This window comes from Myxocyprinus asiaticus, chromosome 22, assembly GCF_019703515.2.
Source record: "Myxocyprinus asiaticus isolate MX2 ecotype Aquarium Trade chromosome 22, UBuf_Myxa_2, whole genome shotgun sequence".
Lineage (NCBI taxonomy): Eukaryota > Metazoa > Chordata > Actinopteri > Cypriniformes > Catostomidae > Myxocyprinus > Myxocyprinus asiaticus.
Window position 1 is genome coordinate 27928409 of NC_059365.1, and position 7253 is coordinate 27935661.

Genomic DNA, 7253 nt, shown 5'->3' on the forward strand with positions numbered 1-7253 from the left:
GCGTGCGTCATTCCAGCCAGGCCCCGCCCTCCTCCGTGCTACAACGCTTATGATTTTTAAATACTCTGCAGTGCGGAAGTCTCTTAATGGAACTGAAAACATTCAAATTTGAATTTAGAACAATTAGATTGTGCTGGTCGTGAATGACTGCTTATGGTTCAATAGAAAGGCTGTCTTTTGGCATCATCTACAGGCACAAAAGCGTAACTTGCAGAAATGGTCAATGAACAAATCTGAACTAATCTTTAGAATTGAGTCACTGAAATCATCACCAGTATTATATAACCACCTCCCGTAAAATCCGATCATTTTACCCTCTCCAGCTTCTTCCACCAGCCTCTTTTGCAATGAAAATGTTTATACAAATTAGATTATAAATACAATTGTAACTATAAACATAATATAATAATAATAATAATAATAATAATAATAATAATTAAAAAATAAACCATGATATCTAGAAAGTAAAACACAAATCTCATAAATATTTGTTTCATAAAATGGCTACAACAGTGAAAGTCAGGGACAAAATTTGATGAACTATGAACTTTATTATTATCTGCTGGTGGAATCTCCAAACTGAAAATGCAGGAACTGATTTTAGACTGTGCTGAAAATAGATGTGGTGCTGAAATGTCTTAACGCAGTGGTTCCCAACCCTGTTCCTGGAGGCCCCCAACACTGCACATTTTGTATTTCTGCCTTTTCTGACACTGGGTCTTGGAGTCTCCACCAACGGGCTGATGAGTTGAATCAAGTGTGTTTGATTAGGGAGATATCTAAAAAGTATAGTGTTGGGGGACCTTCTGGAACAGGGTTGGGAACCACTGTCTTAGCGCAATGACCTATTTCGCAGGAATTTAGCAAATTGCTTTTTGCACCACTTCATTAATATACAATACAACCCCAGTTTGCACACATACACCCACAGATAGTGCAAACACTCCCACCCACGCCTACTTCGAACAACATAAAGGTGAGAAAATGATGACAGGCAACTTTGGTTGAACTATCCCTTTAAAAACTGCTTCTATATGCAGCTCACTAGGCTTTGGAATAGATAATAATGCAAAGACTGCAATTTTAAAGCGGTAACATAATTCAAAATGCATCACTCATATTTGGTCACTCCAAGGACAATGCACAATTGTTACATCCTGTTATCCTACATGCATTTTATTCTTCTTTTGCCTTTAGGGGTGAATTCATGAATCATACATACTTGTTAAATAGAAACAACTAGTAGACATGGCAAAATAGCAAGTAAAAAATTGTATCCCTGACATCTGAACCGATTTCCATTCTATTATGACCTGGACAATGAGTTGTATAAATACATGTTTACAGTGAAACAGCATCTCTAATGGCTGTAGTTTGGCACTGTTCTCATTGATCTTCTCATGTTGTGTCGATGTAGTGACACTAGGGGTCACTCTCGAGAGCCTGAACACCTCAGATCTTTGAGAAAAGGCCAATGAGAATTGGCGAGTGGAATTTGCATGCCACTCCCCCGGACATACAGGTATAAAAGGAGCTGGCTCGCAACCATTCATTCAGGTTTTGTGCTGAGGAGCCGAGACAGGGTCCCGGCCATTTCAGCGGGTAGTACAGCATTGTGGCAGGGGGAACACAACGTCTCGTTCCCTCCATCAGGGAATGGAGGTTACGATGTTCCCCTTCTGTCACTCACTCGACGTTGTGTTGATGTAGTGACACTAGGGGTCCCTATACGAAACGCCACAACTAGCTGAACCATGATTTGTGGACTGCAGGTGCAAGCAAGCTGCTGCGTGTGTAGTAGCAGGTGCACTGGTCTGCACATAGCCTCCCCCAACGCCCCAAAAATCTTTGTATAGTTCCCCACATCCCTGGGGGGGGGAAGAGATGCTTCTAGTATGGAAGCAGGACTTTTCTCTCTATGTTTTCTCTCCACAGAGTATTCAGTTATTCAGCTGGGGCCATTTTAACGCTCAGTATATGCGCCGGGGAAGGTGTTCTTTTCCTATCCTATTCTTTCAGGGGGAAAAGACCCCGCGGAGACCACATCCTGCCCGGAGGGGAGGTAACATGTGGCAAGCATGTCACATGGGCTCAGAGCCACACATGGAAGAGGTGTGGTGGTAGGTCCTGCCTGAAAGGGGAGGAGCTCTACAAACACGGCGACCGAGACAGAGAGGGCTCTGTCGAAGGGAGATGCAGGTCTGCCGACAGGGAGACCGTACTGCAGAAAATACATCACAGGGGGTTACCGGAGTAACCGGAACCTGTGGAGCACCTACCTCAATAAGGGCATGTTAGCACACTATTATTCCCGAACTTACCTGTTCTGACAGAACACGGGACGAAACCGGCTCAACCCGGAGATTGTAAAATCTTGTGAAGGTATTGGGTGTCACCAGGCCCGCTGCCCTGCATATGTCTGCTGGAGAGGTGACATGGGCCAGTGCCCACGAGGATGCCAGACTCCTTGTGGAGTGTGCTTGTATTCCCGAAGGGGCAGGCATGGCCTGGGCCTGGTATGCCATAGCGATGGCATCCACGATCCAGTGGGCAAGCCTCTGTTTGGAGACAGCGTTCCCTTTCTGCTGTCTGCCAAAGCAGGCAAAGAGCTGCTCAGAGCATCTAAAGCTCTGCGTGCAATCCAAGTAGATACGCAAAGTGCGCACCGGACACAGCAAAGACAGGGCTGGGTCTACCTCCTCCTGGGGCAGTGCTTGCAGGTTCACCACCTGATCCCTGAAGGGGGTTGTGGGAACCTTGGGCACATAGCCCGGCCGGGGTCTCAAGATTACTTGAGAGTCACCCAGACTGCACTCCAGGCAGGTATCACTGACAGAGAATGCTTGCAGGTCCCCGACCCTCTTGATGGAGGTGAGTGCAATCAGGAGGGCTGTCTTCAAGGAGAGGGCTTTCAACTTGACTGACTCTAGTGGCTCAAAGGGGGCTCCGCGAAGGCCCAGGAGGACCATGGAGAGATCCCTGTAGCCCATAGCCTCCGGGCACCTATCAGGAACCTGATGATCAGATCATGCTTCCCTAAGGACTTACCGTACACTGTATCGTGGTGTGCCACTATGGCGGCCACATACACCTTCAAGGTGGAGGGGGACAGCCATTCCTCCAGCCTCTCCTGCATGGAGGAAAGCACTGACCTGACTGCGCATCTCTGAGGGTCTTCAGTTCGGGAAGAACACCAGTTCACGAACCGACGCCTCTTCAGGGTATAAAGCTGCCTCATGGAGGGAGCTCTGGCCTGAGTGATCGTGTCTACCACTGCTGGTGGTAGGCCACTTAGGTCTTCCATGTCCCGTCCAAGGGCCAGACACATGTGCCAACACAGTCGCGGTCCTGTCCAGGAGCCAGCGGCTGCGTGCCTGTTGCACACAGCATCCCAGCCTCGCTTGGAGGCATCTGTCGTAATGACGACGTGCCTGGACACTTGCTGTAGGGGAACTCCTGCCCATAGAAATGCAATTTCTGTCCAAGGGCTGAACAAGTGGAGGCAGATCGGCATGATGGCCACGCAATGTGTGCCACAGCGCCATGCCCATCTCGGGACTCGAGTCTGAAGCCAGTGCTGAAGCGGTCTCATATGCATCAACCCTAGTGGCGTGACCGGCACCGAGGATGCCATATGCCCCAGGAGTCTCTGAAAGTGTTTCAGTGGAACCATTTTTCTCCGGCTGAGGTGCCTGAGCATGAGGTCCCAGTGTGCACATAACAACTCTCGAGAGTGAGCTAGAATCAGCCAGTAATTGAGGTAGTTGAGTATGCGGACACCCACTTCCCTTAACGGGGCAAGAGCTGCCTCTGCGACTTTCGTGAAGACGCGAGGGGACAGGGATAGACCGAAGGGGAGGACTTTGTACTGATACACCCGGCCGTCTAATGCAAACCGTAGGAAGGTTCTGTGTCGAGGTAGAACTGAGACGTAAATGTACACGTCCTTCAGGTCTACCACCGCAAACCAATCTTGATACCGGATACACGCCAAAATGTGCTTTGGCTTCAGCATCTTGAACGGGAGTCTGTGCAAGGCCCGGTTCAGAATTCGCAGGTCCAAGATTGGCCGCAACCCACCGCCTTTCTTCGGTATGATGAAGTAAGGGCTGTAGAACCCTTTCTTTATCTCGGCTGGAGGGACAGGCTCTATCGCACACTTGCGCAGAAGGGTCGCGATCTCCGCACGCAAGGTGGCAGCGTTCTTGCCCCTCACCAAAGTGAAGCGGACGCCGCTGAACCAGGGCGGGTGCCTGGCGAACTGAATCATGTAGCCGAGTCAGATGGTCCTGGCCAACCACCGCGATGGGTTGGAAAGCGCTAGCCACGCGTCCAAGTTCCGGGCGAGTTGCACTAAGGGGATGATCGCGTTTAACATACCTGTGGGTGGGGCCTCGCAGCGGGAGGGAGCAGGGGATGCCAGGCTGAGGAGCCTTACTTTGTCTCGAACTCGTGGCTGCACTGAGGGGACCCTCGAAGCACTTACCTTGCTCCATGTACCAGGGGGTCAGCAACGGTGGAGGAGGGACTTTTTGACCATCCTCGTAGTCCGTCACAACCACCTGGCCGTGGGTGTGAGTGTGGTGCGACTGGATGTGCGAAGGCGGGGGGCCCGCTTTCGCGGCGTCTAAGTTGCAGGTGCTCAGTGCCGATTGCCGGTCGTAAACACTGGTTATGTGACCCAGGGAGTGAGGAAACTGCTCTTTTGAGAATGTGGGTACAGTAGCCCGTTCAGTGTGCGGCGAACATAAAAGAAAAGGAAACCGAGGATTTACCTCCTGGCCCTCCACTGGGGGATGGAGTGGTCTGGATACCAGCTCCGGGTTTGCAGCAGACATCTCGCTTCCTGGGTCGTCCATCTCAGGGGTGCTTAGGAGCCTTCCGGGTCCTCGTGCCGGCCCGTAAGGTGGGGGACTCTACGCTGGGGCAGATAACTGGGCTCGGGCTGAGGTGGAGCCACCTGGGCTTTTGCTGCCGCAGAGGGATGCCCTCAGTGAGCAGACGGGATACGGGATCTTGAGCCGCGCCTCCGTCTTCTTCCTCACCGCCGAGAACTGCTGGGCAAAGTGCTCGACGGTGTCGCCAAATAGGCCAATCTGGGAGATGGGGGTGTTGAGAAAGTGAACCTTGTCCACGTCCCTCATCTCGACCAGATTCAGCCACAGGTGACGTTCCTGGACCACGAGGGTGGACATCGCCTGCATGAGTGCTCGCACTGTGACCTTCGTCGCCCAGAGGGTGAGGTTGGTCGCTGAGCACAGCTCCTGCATCACATCGGGATCAGGACTACCCACGTGCAGTTCCTTTAGTGCCTTGGCCTGGTGTACTTGCAGGAGGGCCATGACATGCAGGGCAGAGGTGGCCTGACCAGCGGCGCTATAGGCTTTGGCCATCAGAGGCGACGTTGTCCTTCAGGCCTTGGAAGGGAGTGCCGGGTGATCCCGCCAGGTGGCTGCAACTGCCTTATCCACCTGAGGGACCTCCGTATACTCGTGGGCCACCCCGCCATCGAGGGTAGTGAGAGCAGACGAGCTGGGAGGTCGGTTTCGGGCAGAAAAATATGCCCTCCATGATCTCGTCAGCTCGTCGTGCACTTCTAGGAAGAAAGGGACTGGGGGGGGGGGGTGTGGCTGTGAGCGGTGCCCCGAACCCAGGAACCAATCATCTAGCTGCGAGGGCTCAGGCGAGGGTGGAAGGTTCCACTCCAACCCGACACACACAGCGGCCCAGGCAAGCATGGCGGTCATCTCGGCATCAGCCTCAGACTGGGCGTGCCGACCCGAAGGTGGCAGCCCAGTCGAGTCCTTGGCATCTGACATTGCTATTACGCTCTCCGATGCAGCGATTGAGCACTCATCCAGCTCCGGAGCTCCGAAAGGGACACTAAGCTGGCCCTGGGGTGAGCTGGTCTCCTCTCGGAACTCACCTGGGGCAAACGAGCATTCTGGGGAATGGGAGGTCCGCTGGGATTTACCCGGCGGAGCCATGCCTGTTGAAGCCCCCAATTCACCTCCAGTGCCAGCCGGGCTGGCCTCGTACCCGGAGGTAAAAGGCGAGGCGTGGGGGGGCAGCTAGAGTGGCTTTCCCCCGGAAGAAGGAAGCCACAACCATAACGTTGCCATGGTCATATTCTCGCAATGAGAACATGGACCATCCACGAACGCTGCCCAGACACGTGAGGCAGCGCCTGTGGCCATCGGAAGCGGAGAGATAGCAACCGCATCCTGGAATCTTTAAAAAGACTTCAACGTCAATGTGTGTGCTCTAATAGAGAAAATATACTCTTTAGCAGGAATATACACTCTTTTAGCACTGTCGAAGCACCCAGGGGTGAAAACTGCACTCGTCGTGCAGAAGGAGAAAAGCCGCTGGAAATGCGCTGTATATCCAACAGCATACGCTTCTTAAAAGGTGATTGGAACAGCAGTAGTATTCAGCTCGCTGATAGTACAACCGCTCGGCTCCGAAGAAAAAATCTGAATGAGTGGTTGCGAGCCAGTTCCTTTTATACCCGTATGTCCGGGGGAGTGGCATGCAGATTCCACTCGCCAATTCTCATTGGCCTTTTCTCAAAGATCTGAGGTGTTCGGGGCTCTCAAGAGCGACCCCTAGTGTCACTAGATCGACACAACGTCGAGTGAGTGACAGAAGGGGAACATACTGTACACTGGCAAAATGCCTTTTAACTTCAGAGCTCTTTTTTAGTGCTATAAAACAGCAGCGGATAGGACAGTGAATTACACTGATTCTCCAAACAAAGAACAGCATACAGGAAAGAGAGAGAGGAAAAGGCAAAAAGAGACTTGTCTTGAGGATGTACATCTTTGTTTTAAATGTAATAAGCTTGTGTGCTGAATATGTGAGTGAATGATGTTAGATAGACAGTGTGTCCCCTGACTAAACTAGCTTTTGTGTTTGTATTTGAACAGAAGCCTGTAGCAGTATACTCACTCACTCACTCACTCACTCACTCTCTCATTTCCTACTCTCCTTTTTGCTTCTTTCCCCGACTCTCTCTCTCTCTCTCTCTCTCTCCCCATCTCATGGAAATTAACCATATCTCGCTCACACACACACAGCGGACAGACGCAGAAGAGGTGTGATTGTTTGCTTTGTTAGACAGCATGAAAGACCCCGGTCCCAGTCCCCTTCTGCCCTCAATCCCATCTGAGCTCTATTGTAGTTTGTGTTTTGGAAGTCTAATGATAGAGGAAGGGAGAGAAAGAGAGAGAGGGAGAGAAAATGCACTAGAT